Raw genomic sequence first — 18,923 nt, forward strand, 5'->3', positions numbered from 1 at the left:
CTATTGCTAGAACTATACATAGAGATTATCGTGTTCGTTGACGACCACCTTCGAACAACTTGATATCGGCCCGATTTGTTTAAGTTAATAAAGGCTGATAGATAGGAGCTTAGTTACATAGATACGATAATCTATGTTTATTGAATATCGATTTATGAATATGCTTTTCGATCATTAATTCAATCGTTATTAACTGTATTAACATTTATGTTTATTTAAATACGTATAAATTTTAACAATAACATTTATTTATTTTCATTATTGTATGAATTTACTTAGATTTTGTTTAGAATTAATTAACACACACAAGTAGCGTATAATTGATTTATTTTTTATTTTACCAAATATTTCAAATATTTATATAATATATACAATTTTGATGAATTTCAATGCTTCGATGGATCGACGAATTGGTTCTATCAGTAAGATAATGTTTTATGTTGGTCGAGTGCACATTTAGTTGAAAGCGAATATAGGTCGAGTGATTTTAGTGCTAGGTCAGCATGCAAGCTCTCTAAATAGACTTTGGCTTATTATTTCGTATAAGAAAAGTATAACAATCGTAATCTGCTAAGAGAAACTTATCGAACAAGTTCTTATCATTTATTTCGTCAATATATTGTGAAAAAAATGTTATTTTTTAAATTAATATAAGAAATTTATCGATAGATATTGTTTTATAAAAATAGTTTATACTTACTAATAATAGTAGAGTAAATTAATACGTATATATGTATATACTGGTTTATATATTAGTTTAAAATAAGATTATTTCTTAGTAAGACATAAATAACTTCGACACGGTTTAATTTAGCACGACACGCGCAAGATTACATTGTATCAAAGATCGGTTTTCATTTTCGTTTTCTTGTATTCAAAACATTATTAACCGTAATAAATACGATATTTGCAATAATTTTAATGAAAATATTCAATGTTGCTATGTATCACGTCGGAATGATTTTATAAACGAAGACCGCAACATTTGTCGAGTTGTTTATTAATTGGACCACGTTCATCTCCTGTTGATCGTTCTTTATTTTAAACAAGAAGAAAGTAGCGTTATCGTGAGTGAGTGGGCAATTGCAAGAGAACTCGAACGATCCGGTTTAATTGCATCCACCTGTCTCGTCGACTAGACCACATAGTGTACCGTGGTTTAGAGAACCTAGTTCTCGTCCTTGAGCTTGCAATTGACTCTAACAAAGTGGATTTAGGAAAGTATTACGCGTATATTTTAATCCATTTGCTTGTTAGTCAAATTATTTTATCATCAAAAAGTATAACATATTATATTTACATTCCTACGTAATTATAAACTTTTGATCTACGATTATTTCATTTGGATAAAATAAAAATCAAATATTTTGGAAGTCGAATAAAAGATCAAATCTTACTTCTTGGATCTAATGACTCATGGCCAATTAATTTTAATTTCACGTGTATCGTGGTACTAGCTTCTCTATCTTTCTTTTTATTTTCTTCGTGTATTCTCCTATCAAGGATGTAGCCTTGGTAAAAATTTAGTATCTAAAGAAAGGGAGAACGATCATCGTTGAATTAAAATTTTTAATCTCGCCAGCGGTAACGTCTCTCTGTGAGGATAAAATATAGCTCGAGAGAAGAAGGGACGAAAAAACAGAAGAGAGAGAGAGAGAGAGAGAGAGAGAGAGAGAGAGAGAGAGAGAGAGAGAGAGAAAAAACTTAAGAGAAGAAAAGATGAGAAATAATAAAATTTAAAAAGAAGGTAAAATGTGTGCGCGCGAGCGCATGTGCGCATAGAGGGTAAGGATGGTGGTATAAGAAGGAAACGTTATGGTGACGCAAACGTATTCTGGGAGAACTCCAAAGGAAATTCATGAATTCGAAAGGAACTTACGACGTGGTAAATGACAAAAGGAAGGTGTACTTTCAGAATCAGAGAAAAAAAGTTATAAGGGAGTACGAGATAATAAGAAAAACCATAACTACTATCGCATTTCTCCGAACACTTTTTATTTTTTCATTTTCAGTATTTTATTTTCTTCTAACTTATTCGAACTAAAGGAGCAAGATCTCGTGCAGTTTTCCCCGCTTGAAATCTTGTTCTATGTGAGGTTCGCCAATGATCGTGCGGCAAGGAGAAGGGAGTCTGTCACAATGAAGGCCTTTCACGTACTTGATTTATCACAATGAATACCCGGCATTGTATCTTTTCGTAGGCGGCAAAGAAAATACAGAGAAATACCTTCGTTCGTTATGTCAGTTTATCCTTTTTCTTCTTTCTTCCGAACGATTAGAGGTTTATCTTTTCCTCGTGGAAATTTAAGATCTCGATCTTTTCTTTTTGGTATTATTTCGTTATTAACGTTCTTTATTTTATAATACAAAAAAGATATATCTATATATAATATACATAAATCGAATATTGTTCTTATATTTGATATCAAATTCTATACCTTAACTAATGGTCTCTTGTAAATTCATGCATTATTTAATTGAAGTATGTAATTCTGCCATTTTTCAGTATTGTTATTGCAGAGTTTTGCTGATTATTTCACGAATTAATGGATTTTACAAAGTAACGTTGCTAACATATATACATATGTGTTACGTTGGTATGCGTTCGAGTAAAAAAATGTGTCGTCGATGTATCTTTCGCTAAAGAGGGATTATGTTCGAGAGAACGTATAGACGAGTACATAGGGTGAATCGTTCAAGAGAGGAGTCGGAAAAGCAAATACGCAAACCTAAACCTTCCCCCTAGCTCCCTTCCCTTCCCTGCCCACTCCATAGTTAGGTACTGCAATATCAGCCGGTTCACTATGGACCGTTGAAATTGGAACGCGTTTCTGCGGTTCCGCATGTAGCTTTGCAGACGGTATATATAAACGGATATTTCTTCTCCGTGATTCGTTCGGGTCCAAAATTTTCCACGCGAATATATTGATATATTATATATATAGAAAGAATTTGTTTAATATTATATATACATAAATAATTTTTTTACGATTTATATAAAAAACTTTGTACATAGGGTGAAACGGTGGTCATGGTATATCCGCGAAGGGGATGATTTTTTGTAAAAAAAAAAAAAAAATAAGATATGAATTTGATATAACATTTTTTTCATCTGAAACAAGATACATATTGTACGCGTAATATACATTTATTTTATTTACTCGTGAATAAAGATCATGTTAGAATATATAATTACTTACCGTCTCGTCTTATTAGAAAATTGTAATTTATTTATTTTTTTTTTTTTAATCGAGAAATTTCATCCTATACGTATATACGATAGGTTCGTCTACTTAGGCTAATATCATTTTTGACGTGCAATTTATCGGATTGGAATTTAAATTGAAAACTTTCATTTCATTCTTGAACGGGAATTACCTTTGATCTTTGTAACTTGACGTCATTGGAGATAGTCTCATCATTAATATATAGCGATGACCGCATCAGTATTTCTTTTTGGCTATTGTGTAAAGTTTCCTATAGGATATACGGTATCACGATAACGGTGTGCCGACATGCTTGGCACTGTTTCATTCTGTTCTCGTAATTGTCAGCAAAGCTATTCATTACTAGTATCGTCGTAAACTATGAACTTGGCATAATTGGGAAAGCAAGTATTCAATGGCCTAGAAAACGCTCGTTAATCTGAGCTAATATGCAGCTATTGATTCATACTATGTCCTTACTTAGATATATACATATATATATATATGTATACGCGTCAGCGAATAACTTTACGTAAGGATATTATTCGCATAATATGTGTCAAGTATTTCCTCGTAGAATCTTTTCATTTGTATTAACACAGGTAATAAACTTTACGTACATATAATTTTACGTATTTATATAAATTGATATATTAATGTAAAATCGAAACGTTTAATATTTTATATCGAATTAAATGATATTATTATAATAACTGTAATACAACATTAGGTATATTATATAATACGTTCAATCGATGCATAAATGTACTTTTAGATTGGCGATTATGTAAAATCGTAATTTTTATTAATTTATATACATATAAAACAACATTACTATAATGACAGTAATATAATATAAATTAGTTATCGAAAATGGAATGAAATTCGATATTTAAATGAGATAGCGACAATTAAATATTTGAACACGTATGAAAAAACTTTATCAATATGTTTTTATGTAATTGCTATAGTCGTATGCAATTATCGTCGTAATATAAACGTAAAAGAATTTGCAGTCAGCTGAGAACGAGCGGGAAATGGCTCGTTGCACACGGAGGAAGTCGAAGAGCCTCGACATTGACATCACGTTTCAAGGTTACACGTAGGCCGTAACAGAGAAACACGCATACGCATCTCGTGACGTAAGTCGGTACAAGTCTGTAATCTAAGACCGCTTTTGGTGCCTTCGTAATTAGTGCACAGTTACGTGACAGCTACAAAAGGTAAACCTCCTCGTATTCGAGTGGGTGACTTGCAATAAGACATATTTTTTGATGAAAATAATCTCGGAATCATTGTTGTCCGTGTGGATTTCACGATTATAATCATGATCTCATTTGCAAATGAGAATAATTTTCAAATTATACGCAAAAGTCGAACTAGCTTTTGCGATATCCTCGTCGATAACATGAATTATTCATAAGAATTGTATTCATGTCGTTGATTCGTTTCTTTTTTATATTTTATTTCTTCGCCTTTTTTCTCTTATGTTTTTTTTAAGAAAAAAAACCGTCGAACTAGTCGTCGAATTGCTGAACAATGAAATAGATTATGGCAACTGATCAAGGAATATGATTTCTATTGAAAATCATCGACTTTACATTTGTTTCGACGGGGTTAACAGCGCGACCATTCACTTCGTGGGTGAAAGTACATTTTTTAATATTAAACGTACGAACGAAATAATTGTAACAGAGATTTAAAAATGAAATATTTATATATATTAGTTAAAAGAAAAATGTATAGGGGATACTTCGAGCGAGTTAATGGTTTCGAGTTAACCGGCTTTGTGAAAAACGAGTTCAAAACACGTCTCAACGTCGTATGAAAGAATTCGAAGCACGCTTATCAAATATTCCGTATCGTTCTAAATACAATTTTAAAGAGATTCCGTATAAAATATTCTACGGAATCCAATATATCGTTGATATCATCGTTATCGTCATCGAATACAGTTAATTGACGTGTGAATCGGCATGTAAGCTAATCGCGTTCGACAAAAGTGGAATTCGATCTGAAAGGATACGTACGATGTAGTAATGAGAATAATTATTATTCATGTGGTACGTTGAACCATTCTGTACCGTAAATTTGTATCGGTAATAAACATTTATCGTAATTTCTAATAACCTCTACATGAGAATATACATACGTTTTAATAAATGCATATACGTTTGAATCGATATCGAAATATTATCGATAATTACATATCATATATTACATTACTTTCCTTTACTACTCATTAAAATACATATTATAATGTATAAATTAATCAACAAGGAATAATAATTAAAATTTTACAAAAAAATTGCATAGTTATATGTGGGTGGATTGAAAACTTTTGGAAGCTACCATAAAAAAACAATTTTTATTCTTTTAAAGTAACTTTCATTATTCGATATATGTATTCTGAATAGTTTCAAAAGAAGAATAGACTCAAGACATTTCAACCCTACCTCGTATTAATGCTAACTGTGTTAATATTAATTTCATTTGATTGATAATTATTTTTTAACTGTATCGGTGATAAAGTTTTGTTAAAATAAAACGAGTTTTATAATAAAAAGATAGTTGTTTTGCCGGACGACACGCAAAGAACGTTTAATGCAGGTCACGACAGTTTGATATATCGCGAACGTAAATCGCGGGAAAGATAAAAAAGCGGGTGTTCCAGGGTGGATCCGCTTTTGCGAGACCTTGGGAAAAAAAAGAAAGAGTAAAATAGTAGAAGAAGAGGAGTTTAAGGTGGAGGTGGTAGGGTAGTGGTGGTGATGGTGGTGGTGGTGGTGGTGAAATCGTCTCTCTCTCTCTCTTTCTCTCTCTCTTTTTTACTCTCTTTTATACTTCTTTCTATCTCTCTTTAATAGTAAGAGGTGAAAGAAATCGATCGTCGGCGCCTGCAGCAGGAAGACTCGCGCAACGTAGCTGCGAGTTGAATATCGGGCTGCATAACTGTAGGCGTGACTTTAAGCTCTGGAATTGCTCCAACTACGAATCTGTCGTCAATGCGTCTACCGATCCACTAAGGGAGTACGAATTGTGGCTATTAAGCCGAAAGAAAAGCTATTCGCCTTTTGTCAGAGCATACTCTCCGTGCATCGTTTTTTATTCGATTAATATCAACGTAGGATGAATAACGTCATTTTCGTTACGATCGTATTAATCTTCATCAATAAAGTCGTCTAAATTTGAATACGTTTACTTGTATAATATATTTTTTGGTGTATTTATTTTAGGGTATATGTGTTCGTATATTTTATAAAATTTTATTTTTTTCTATATAATATTATTTAATTTTGTTATTATATTATATATTGATCGTAAATAATAATATAAAAATAATAATTATATTTATTATGATATTTTTTAATTATTAACGAATGATTTGCATCAAAAAGATCTTTCTATTGTTGTAATATCAAGTCGACTGTGTTTTGTTACGTTTCGCATTTTGTAATGCAAATTCTTGGTCAAGAGTATCCAAAACAATATTTAAATGTTCTCGAGTAATGTCGAGAATTCTGGCAACTGACGTTTCTGTCGGTTTTCTTAATGAAATTGTATTTCGATGACACGCAAGAAAACGATCTATCTGTCTTCTTTCAACAGTGTCAACAACCTTTGTTAGACGGATTGTTTTAGTCGTCATAATGCATAATGCATTACCATTATCAAACCTACTCAAATTATTATGTAAAGTTCAAAAATCTTGGTTCTCGTATTACTATTTTATCTTATATTCGTAATTTTTCCTATTATATATACTATATTTTATTTCATAGAAGTAAAATTTTGATTTCAAAGAATTAAGGAGGGGAAAAATATAGCAAGTAATATACATAACTTTTTTCTTTTTATAAATAAAATGATTTAGTGTTTATTTTGCGATTATTGTTTTAACGATAAATATTGAACGAGTTAACGATTGTTTTTTTTTTCTTTTTTAGCAAACGATAACGAGTGATTCGATATATGTATATTGTCGAGATATCGTTTCAAATATCCGATAAGATGTTTTACTTTAGACGATTCGGAAATGAACAAGGTCAAGGTGTAGAGTTATCGTAACCTGTATTATTCAGTATCGTTTAGTACACGTAAAACTGTATGATCGATTAGATCGAATAATTGTTTTCTCTAGTTTTAAAACGAATAAAGAAAAAAATAAGAGAGAATGTTTTAGAAAATCCGTTCACTTGCTTGCTTCATTAGCCTTTCTTCGCATAGTGTTTACATTAGCCTTAATTGAACGCTAAAAGCCATTAAGCTATAACGATTGCACGAGTTAACGTGACGTAACAAGCATCACTGAGATTAAAAAAGCCCTGATTTATATTTATTCGAACGAAATCATGAGGCGTGTATTGATGATCGAATAATCTATAATTCGTATAATTTTTATTCGAAACACAACTTTTGATTTATAGTTTTGTAATTTTACGTTATTAGTATCTACATTCGTATGTAAATATTGAATTATATTAGAAAAAGTTTCATGCCGGGTTTTTTTTATATATATCATTTTTATATATCAGTATATTCATAACGATACTAAAAATGTATTAGTTTCGCGCACATATTAATCCCTCCAGTGGAAATGACACGTTTCACTCATATAATTTTTCTTATTTGTTTTTTTTTTTTTCATGAATATTATTACTCTATGAGTATGCATTATGATATCAACAATTTCATATGTATTTAGATGCATATGTGTAAATATTAAATTCTAGAAAAAATTATCATTTGACTTATATGTCTGTTTGTTAATACATTTTTTACCTTTTTTTAAATTTATTGATTAATTTTAATATTTGATATCCATTGAAGATAGAATAATAGACATTTTTCGGACAACCCAATAGATAAAACTTATCAATATTATGACAAAGTATTCTAAGGGATTTTGAAATGATCGAAAGTAACGAAGACGAGGACTATTAAATAACGTTTTGATGAGGCCGCTCGTGCGACGATTACGTCTCGACGGGAGTTAGTTGCATTCTGTGGGCATTCAGGGAGAGGCACTCTTTAGTTCATTGGTCATTCGATAAGTCAGTGACTCAGAGAGCCCCGACCCTGTGCATTCCCTCGACTGTGAGTTAGCCCCCTTTCAAACTCACGCTTACTTACGCCCGCATAACACAGAGCCCATAGCTATATCTTCTCGTCTCCTGTACTTATGTTAGCGTCATAGAACGAACGAAAGAACGAACGAACGAACGAGCCATTCCTCAAGATCGTATCCTTTTCTTTATGGAACCCCCCCTATTACACCTATTGAATAGATCATGATAATAATCTTCTATTCAAATTTCTACCGATTCAATCCTTACGTCTAAAATATTAAATCATTGTAAAATCTTAATTCACCTCTTTATCGAATTTTTATTTATACGAATAATTTTCTTTTATTTCATTATTTTTTATGTATAAGTAGATCGTAGGATTAATTCGTAGAGTAAGTCGAAATAATAATCGACTGTGTGTGTGTATGTGTGTGTTGTGTCTCTTTAATAGCAAAGAGAAACTCACGGAGAGAAAGTCATCGTGATTATTTGGAAAGTATATTTCGATGAGTTCGTAATTGTAATGGTAAGAATATTACGTTCTTTTTTTTTTCTTCTCTTTTTGTATATGTAATAGAATCCTTTCATAATCGATACGTGTTTAAAATGGGGCGGGGGGCGGGGGGGGGAAAGAAAAGTGAAACAAACGAAGAGAAGAATATCTAGGGAAAAGAATTTTTCAAAAGAATAAGAAAAATATATATGCGATAGAGGCGGGAAGATAAAATTATCGGGAGGAGATTATTCGTACGGCACTGAGGGTCCCATATGCTTTCCCTGTGTAGAGCAAGCGGTTGCTGCTCTGTTCCTTGGGCCAGTCGTAGCGATTGCTTACTCGGGTACGATCGTTCCGGGGACCCATCTTGAACGAATTCGAATAACTATGAAATTTGACGTGGCGCGTCATTTTTTATTAAATTATTTTTCGTTTCGATAAATTCGATAAAGTGAGAAGGAACGATTAACGTGATCGTCGATCGTTCGAAGATAAATTTTCATTGAAAAATCACTTAGTGAAGTGTGTAAAAGTAAGATTCATCGATCGAAAGATAAGAATCGATAAGAACTAGAACGTTTGTTAAATAACGCAAGTATCGATTGGTAGAAAAGCTAATGTATTTTACTAAAGTTTCTTCAATTGAAACGTTCAAAAGTGCGAGCTCTCTGAGGGATCGATGGGGAATCCAAGTTGCGTTAAAGAATTTTTGAATAGAATTAATTCGTGCTGTTAAAACGCGTGCATCGTTTTAACCGCTCATTCGTTCGAGTTGAAGGAAGACAACGTTGTCGTTGTGTTGTTGTTGTTGTTGTTGTTGTTATTGTTGTTGCAGTTAGTGTTTTTAGACTACTCGTGGGATTACTAATAGAAAACTAAACTGTGTAGAATCGCTTAGAATTGTTAAAGAAAGATTATTACGAATGTGGCTAATGCCATAATTGTGTTCATGTAATAGTGAAATACGTTGGTAAACAAAAGGGTGAGTTTGAGATACGATAGATGAAGAAGAAGTTATTTTGATTGGGTCCATCATCATGGTTCATACGAGTTATGCACATTGGGCTTGTTTGCCGAGCACTTACAGAAATAAGGTTTGTAATTGAAAAATGTTTATTAATTTACAATAGATACAAATATTTTTACGTTTATCGTAATAACATTTTTATTAATACACATTTTTGTATACTATTTAAAGTTACACGTTGTTAATAATTTTTGCCCATATCATGGTTATCAAAGTCAAGTCAAAATAAATATAATATATTATATAAAAAAGAAGGGGGCAACAAATTATTAATATATAGAGAAATATTAATAAATAATTGATAAATATAAAAAGCGCATTCTGTATCAAACGAAGAGCTTAAAGAGATTAAAACGAGAGATACAATAACAACCGAATGAAATAAAAAAAAGTGTTGATTATTTCGTATTATCAGTTAAAATGAATTCACCGAAAAGATATAAAAATATAGATTCGAGATTCGTATTTTAAGAGTGGGATTTGACCTTTAGAGAGAGATTAAGAAATTTTAATTAGTCTTATGTAATGTTTTTCGATGGTTTCGACATCAAAGGGATCGGATCCGACGTCGTAAACACCATTTCAAGGATGAACAAGTAAAAAGGATAAACAGGCGCTTTCATTTTCGATTTTTACCCTTTAGTAATTTTCCGACAACAGCCGTTATCCGCTGGCGTAAACGATCTCTCACGTTTATTGCCGGAAGGGTATCATGAAGCAGACTAGCTATAAGCTACCTACTAGCTTAAGAAGGAAATATACGTTATAGTATTTTCGTGTTAAAGAGAAAAAGAGAGAGAGAGAGAGAGAGAGAGAAAGAAAGAAAGAAAAAGAGACGTATCGAGGATCACGATTTTCAGGGTGATTGCGGTAAACGTGCTGAATCATTAAAATGTGCTCACGGTTGGCTATCGTGGTAGATCTTTATAAGAGAAAGTGGGGGTGGGGGGAATGAAGGTGGTGGGGAACGAATAATAGCTGGATAAGCATTGTGACACGCCGATAAGTGAAAAATGACATGTGTATAATATAAGTGAGTAATTCCTCGTAGCCTTGAATTTTTTTTTTTTTCTCCTTCTTTCCTTATTATATTTTTGTTTGTTTTTTTTTTTTTTTTTTAAACGTCCTAACGTTTTTATCAATATTTTTTTCCTCGTTTTACCTTGATTATCTCCTTTCTCTTCGAACAACATGTAAAAATACGCATTATTTTCTCGATTATGCTCGCCGAGCAAGCTCGGTAGCTGTTTTTTTTTCCTTCATCATTCTCTCCCTTTCTTTCTTTCTCACTCTTTCATATTCACGTATACTTAATAATGTATAACCAGATATAAGAACGTAGGAAAAGCATCGGATTTCGAAAGTTAAAAAGTTTGATTTCGAATAGTGAAACGTTCCCACGGAATTGGATTCGCGGAAATACGCAGATAAATCGACGTCCCAGATGCACTCTTCGATAGTTTGCGCGAGACGTGCATTTGAACTGGGTGGCTGTTTGTTGGTGCTGTTAAAAGTTGACTCGGCTCGTATCTGTCAATCCCTGACGTGCTTCAACCGCGCCCATTTGGCCTAGAGCCGCACCCACGGTTGAATATCATGCAAACTTACTTATGCTATTCCTTAATTACGTATTCCTTCTTAGCTTACTCGTATGTTTATTTCTAAGGAAATACTCCCTTTAAGAGAAGAATTCACGTTGTTTACGTTTGTGTGCAAGCGCGAATGTTGACACGTCCGACTCACCGAGAAGAAGAAGAAGAAGAAGAAGAAAAAGAAGAAGGATGTAATTATCTTTCTCTCCCGATTGATTTCCGATCGTTAGATTCTCTTTCTTTCTCTTTTACAAACATGAAATTAAATCTTTTTTTATTTTTTAAACTTTTCTCTCTTTACGATACATCGACTTCCGGCGGATACAGCTGTCTATTATATTCTATGGATTCTTCATCAAACTTTCTTATCCGTTTTTGCGATTTTTTTTTTTTTTTTTTTTTTTACTTTTCTCCGTATATACGTGTTGAATTATTCGTCAAGCATTAGAGCAGTGGTTGTTTCCCGTACGTCATTATACCGTATAGGGAAAAAACCAATAAGTTATTTTTAAAAAGAATTATTCAGTGGTATAAAATATTGACACGTGTTTTAATTTAATTTCATTAACGTCATGTATATTTCTTAAATATAATATAATATATAAATAATTTGTTTAAATATTTTTATATAGAATTATAGAAATCCGATAAAATTCGGAGATATTACCGTTGGTTCAGCGGGTTTCTTCACAAGCCGATCCGATTACTCTCCTCTTGGATCATCGCATCGACCTTAGCGATCGTAATCTAATCCTCGTGTATCTGCTCGATAATACGATCATAAGTGATGTCAAATGATAGTAAGAGATCACCGTGGATACTATTGAGCTCGAGATTCGAATCGATGCAACGATGGTAGATTGTTGCTATTTTACTATGAGAATACAGACACACAGGTAACCCCCGAAGAACACGGATACCTTCCCCCAAATTATACGGTTTCAAACTACACAATTTTCGAGTAATTCTTTTGAAAAATAATAAAATACATATATTTGAATTACGTAATACAAGATTTTTTAGAACTGTTCACCCCAATATGAATTCAAATAATAATAATTTGTAGTTTTATATTTAACAATAAAAAAAAAGAAGAAGAAAATTAAAACGTAACGTTTTTTTTATTTTCACACTCGAAACGGAATCTCGTTTCTTGTAGTCTCGAACAACACGGTTTCAAAGAACACGGTACTAATTAATCGTGTTTTTCGGGGGTTACTTGTATATGTATAGGAATATACAAGAAGATTGAAATATTATACGGTATAGAATGTAATCGTAGGATCGTAAAATAGTTGGTCGTTGGGGTTATGAAGTATTCGTAATGTCGTCCTTACGAAACATAGTTGTGCCTTGAATAAAATATACCGTTATCTCTAGGACGTCGCAATTATTCCAATCGCGTAATTCATGTCGAGCGAATATGGCGCGCCCGGATATGCCGTAGCTTCGATTCGTAACTTCTTTTACACCTGTTACGTTGCCGCGTGTTTGTCATACGAATTGAAAAGAAGAATTTGTGTTTGTTACGAGCTTGACACTGTTAACTGTTTCGCGACCTATTATTTATCTACTGACCGCAATTAGAAACCAAAAAAATCTACGTCTCAATAAATTATGCTTAACTATGTATATACGATACCGTATAAATTTGATTTAATCCTTTGCACTTCGAATTGTATTTCAATTTTGTTATCGGCACACAGCTTTCAATGCTTTTAATGATTTTATTTAAAAATTTACTTTAACTATAACAAAATATGACAATTTAACTATATGTAAGGAAGGAAAACAAATTCAATTAAATATCCGTTTTATTTATATTATTATTGTATTTTATTATTTTCAAGGTTATGATATCTTTTGAGATAAAAACTGATGTCGAGATAAAGGAGTACAAAGGGTTAATTGATTGATAGTAATAACATTTTTGTTATATAAAAATACCTACATATTATTATTAATATTTATCACAAAATATAACGTGGATAATAATTATTATTTGTAAGTTGTTGTAATATTTAATAAAAAGTCATCGGAATTAGGGACACATGAATATCTCATTATTTAAGATTTAATTTATTGAAACATTAAAAAAGAACAGTTTGCATAGAGGAATGAATTTCTTATTGTTAGTCATATTCAAAGACGATTTGGCTGAATTCTTCTTGCCGAGGGTATACGCGCCAATGCGACTTTGAGTATAGTTAAAGAGAGTGAGAGAGAGAGAGAGAGGGTCGTAGACAGAAATCGCGATTCTAATATTGTCCTAGGTTACTAGTAGTTGGTTGGCTCGCGACAAGCCGGTCTCTCTCAGTGAACTAACCGCTTCGGTGGCATCGAGACACGACGTGAAAATTCCTCGTTCAGCTTCTTCCCTCGCAAAACTCGGAACTTTTCGCATTCGGTATTCCTCGGTTCTACGTTAAGCGTGAGAAATATCGTGAGGTTAAGCGTTCGAACGGAGAAACGTGCAGAAAAAGAGATAGAAGAGGAGAAGTTTGAGGTGTGGGCAGAGGTGTGGGCAGAGGTGGTGGTGAAGGAGCTGAATAGAAACGACGACTACGACGAAGACGACGACGAATGTCGTGACGTCTAACGTAGAAAGTATATTCGTGAAGATAGCAAGCTGTAAATAAGTTACTCCGACTTGGCTGGAGCGAAACGTTTACGGAAGTTCGCTTAGTCGACGAATGGAATGAAAGAAGCGTGAAAAGCGAAGAAATCACGCAAAAGTTAGGGTGAGTGTCGCATCTTCCTTCCTTCCAAACCTTTAGAGAAGATCATCCCTCTCCAGAGAAGCGTCCAAGCGAAAAACGAACGATCTCGGAAAGATAAGAACGAATGTTGCTGTTACCTTTTATTTATTTTATTTTTCCCTTTCCATCTCTATTCTATCTATCTTACTTCGCGTTAGTCTTTCTTTGCTCTATTGCACATTCACATTGCACTCACCACCAGTAGTGATTTCGTGCAATGAGTAATGGCGCGAATAATTCTAGCAATGTTTTAGACCGATTCATCCTACGTATTTTAATCATTCTCCCACGCTGCCATTTTTTTCTCTAACGTCCTTCTCGATCTGTTTTAGTTTTTTCAAAATCATTTATTTTTAATTCTTCTACATATAATACAATACGTATTATATTTTTGATATTTATTTCTATAGAACGTAATTGTAATTCTTTACTCGTATTGGTTAAAAATAGATATTTCATTTTGATTAATTAAAACTTATAAATATAATATCAAAATTTCATTGGAATTATTTGAATCGGCATAACTCTGAGAGTATTTTTTTCAAACGCTTATATCTACAATATTATTCCTGTCGATGATCAGTACCAATGAACGAAAAATCTAATTTTACGATATCCCTGTGTGGCCGCTGTTGAGCGTGGACAGATAACAGGCGTGAATAAAGTGGGTCTAATGGACTCAAGTGGTTAAGGGTCAGCGTTCATGTACGTGTTCCAGTAGTAGGTGTTCGTTCCGTTATCTCTTATATCCTTTTTCATTTTTTTGTCTCCTCTTTTTGCTGTAATTCCCTATTAAGATTTTTAAGTGTTTTCGAGACTTAACTCGAGAGACGTTGGAAATTGTTCTCTAACGAAAATCATAATAAACATAATGTGTATAATCCATGTTAACGAAATATATCATCTCATCTGTTTATTTGAGTATTTATAAAACCACGGATTTATACAAACTGACTAAGTATACGTACGTAAGATTTTGTATATTGTAGCAGACTTTGAATATTATTAATAGTTGCTACGAAAATAGTTGCCAATGATTATGCGTCGTCGATGTGTTTAATTTCCTGTTTGCGAAGATATTTGTTAACGCTCGGGAGCGCTTGTACTTTGACGTCCTTGGCCGAGTTAGGATAGGAACGTGTAATGTTCTGGCGCTTCATCTAATTTGGACTAGTAATTTACACGACGTTCATTTTCTTAATTAGACAATGGCTCGCAACAACGTTTTTACCTATTTCAAGTGAAAATTACAATTTTTGTTTTGCTCTGTATTATTATTAAAACGATTAAATTTAGATTTTATTATAAATTTTGAGAAAAACAATGTTTAACCATTGATGCAATTGTTGTTTTTTTTACTTTTACAAAATCCCTAAACACGAATATATCATTATATTATTTTAATTATAATTAACAATTTCATTAAATAGAAATATTTTACAGAAATAAAGTGAAAGTAATTGAGAAAAATTATAATTGCTTTACGTGTTTAAATGTACAAATTGCTATAGTTATTTCAGAAGAGAAAATAAGAGAAGAAAAAGAAATAAATACGCATTCCTTTCGTTTCCAGTTAACATACATATATATCAAAAGAAATTTGAGAAGAGTCGGTTATATTTTTACGTTCGAACAATTTCACTCTGCAAGATAATCTTCCGATCCAGATTATTTGGAATGCGTACGTATCGAAAAATATTTCTATATCGACCAATCGTGTTTCGTAAAGTTAGAAGGAGGAAGTTTAACGTAACAGATACGGGACGCATCAAACGTTACGGCATGGCGGGTGACGTTGGCTAAAGAAGACGGTGATATATTTTTAAACGAATTACCTCATAGGTTTCTATTCTATTTCGTTCGTTGTTAATCTCTACCCTGTATATAAATCTTTGTAAAATAAAACCAAATAGAATTTTCTACATTTTCTTTAACGAGAGACACGATTTCATTGGAATTGTTTCGAAAGAAAACTTCTTCAACAATCTAAGAAATATTCTTCGATGTATTTAAAGAAATAGAGTGTGTATATATGTGTGTATATGCGCGCGCGTGTGTGTGAGAGAGAATCTCGATATCTCGAACGTGGAAATCCGTTTGCGTTAACCATTGTTCGTCCATCGTAGTTATTCTGTCGTTTATGGCGCATATGTATACGAATTCCCCGGGTGCCTGTGCAAGTCGGCCAATAAACTCAATGTTAGTGACCAAATAAGCAGAATGCTGCTGAGACGTTCTTTAGTTTCTCTACGCCATGTGTGAAATGGTGAAGAATATAAGCGACGAGAGTTCTAGGAAAGAAAAAAAAAAAAAGGGGAACAAGCCAGCAAATCGTTTTATATTTTGAATCGGACAAAGAAAGTCCACTCTCGGTTAGGTTGCTTTTTTATTTTTGCGTTCGTTAGCGTTGTTTCTTTCCATTATTTAATCCTTCGTTCATTAGCAAAACGTACGTTGGTTATTATTATTTTATTTTATTTTTTTTTTAATACGACGCAGTTGACGAGCAAAATAATATTTTATTTTTCAACGGAATTTTCACAAATTCGCACTTGTTTCAAATCAGTTTGTGTGTATATATATTTACGAAATCATAGGCATTCGCGTGTAATTAATGACCATGAGAATAATTGAACGATAATTAATGAAATTTCGGTGATTAGCGTTCGGAAAAGACATTAACGTCCGGGGACATTGATGTTCACAGTTATCGGAGCCTTGACATATGGCTAATGTCACATCGTTATTTCGTCGACGATAACACGAGTGGGCGGTGACGATTATATCGGTGGTATGAAAGATTGAAGATACAATATATTCAGTTGCCATTAATACGGTCTACGGGTTTACAGATTTTTCTCTCTTGTGTTCTACGTGATTTTCTATAAAAATAGAATAGAAAGTCGTAATGGAATAATAAAAGTGTACTTAACGTAAATAATTAATTGCACACTGTTTCGCATTTTGTCTTATTGAACAATTTAGTTACTTCTTAATTCGTTTTTTATACTCTCTTAGCTGGTAGACAATATTTTTCAAAAAAAAAAAAGTACTCGTTCGTGTTTCTTCTGCGAAGAAGGTAGAACTTTTCTTTCTTTGTTCTTATATATAACCGACTGGTGCGAGAGAAAACGATCAATATCGTTTGAAAGCAGCCTAGGGTCGTAGTTTATCGATTTAGTTCAATCGTAGCTCGACTCGACACCTTTGACACTTCCTATGAGCATGATTTACAAACGGGTAGTGATCGTTCGGTACGATCACTCGTAGAATCACCCCGTGACCGAGTTCGTAATTAACGAGCAGCTGGAGCATACAATAGTTCGTCGATCTCGTTCGTCCTTAATAGGTCTCCCTATTCCGAGTAACGAATACATCCAACAGTTTTATATTACACGATAGAAGAATAGAGGCCTACGAGTTTCTCGTTCAACAAAATATCCTTCCCTACGAATCGTAAAAAGTGTGAAAAAGCAAAAAAAAAAAAAAAAATACGAAGGAAGACAAAAATTCGAAGAATAACTTATGCCGACGAAGGTTTATTTTTTCAAGTTGAAAATAAAAAAGAAAAAGAAAAAGAAACGAATCGGTGGTACGTGGGTACGTGTATATTATCGTTAGCTCGTAGCTAGTATTTAAAGGAACAAAATATTATTGAAAAAAACGTCTAATTCTAATAAACGAACGAACAAACGATTCGTAATATCTCATCTAGAAAGAATATTCGTATAACCTGTTAGAGATGAGTACGTAATTGTCGACGTTTATTCTCCAATGGGCTCCATACATATATCTAATTCTTCTTACGAGGTAAGACGTACATGACGTTTATTAACCATTAAATAACCGACCGTTAAATGTCGTAAAGACGAATCGTCCGTGTGAAAATATTGCTTCTCTCATTCGACGATTTACTTTCTAATATAGTGTAATATCTACACTTATGACTAATAAAAACGATATTACAATGTTGCAATATTCTAATCGCTTCTCTACGAATATCTTCTCATAGTTATTCAATATTACTAAAACCAGGACGCATCTTTTTATCGTCTCTTTGGACGGTAAACAACGTACGGTTTTTGTCATTTATTTCTTCGGACAGGTCACCCATTCGTGATATTAATCGTACCTACGTTGTTTCACTCGATTTTAGTGATCGTTCAGGAACTATTAACTCTACACGATTTTCCGTATATTTGGTTAATTTATTATAACTGTATACGAAATGTTCGGTCATTCTATTTTGTAGAATGTTCACCTAAGGAAAATGTAATTTTGATTAAATTCAAGTGTCGATGCATTATGCATCGTAAAACTTGTATCAAAACTTGTGCGTTAGGAGCATCCTTATGTTTAAAGATTCTATATACTCTTTTGTATACGCTCGAGCAATATTTGATTTAATGTTAGAAGAAGAAGAAGAAAAAAAAAACAATAAACCCAAGAGATAATATCATCGTTAGATCGAGTCCGCACGTTGACAAGAAAAATCTATCCATTTGTCCTTTCACGGCGTGGAACGTGCGCAATTAATTGCTTTTCTCTCGTCTGCCTTCTAATTAAAGCATCTACCTTTTCTTTCTTTCTCTCTCTCTCTTTTAGTCTAACGTTCGCCATCGTTGAAGCTAAGCTAGGCAAAAGGAACGGGCCGAATGCATAATGCATTTCACGTGGCTTGCATCCTCTTCTTCTCGACCCGTTGCACGACGGGCATACTCTATCGTTTTTTTCTTTTCTCTCTCTTTCTCTTTCATCTCTTTCTTTCTTTCTT

The 18,923-nt window shown here is 33.0% G+C and overlaps 1 protein-coding gene across 14 annotated transcripts in view; it reads left to right on the forward strand.

The window, feature by feature from the left end:
- The window catches only part of LOC106784378, a 77,217-nt gene that overhangs the window by 1,592 nt on the left and 56,702 nt on the right, over positions 1–18,923 (forward strand). The window lies entirely within an intron of this gene.

Source organism: Polistes canadensis, unplaced genomic scaffold (genome assembly GCF_001313835.1).
Source record: "Polistes canadensis isolate GaletaPanama2010 unplaced genomic scaffold, ASM131383v1 scaffold_34, whole genome shotgun sequence".
NCBI classification, from domain to species: domain Eukaryota; kingdom Metazoa; phylum Arthropoda; class Insecta; order Hymenoptera; family Vespidae; genus Polistes; species Polistes canadensis.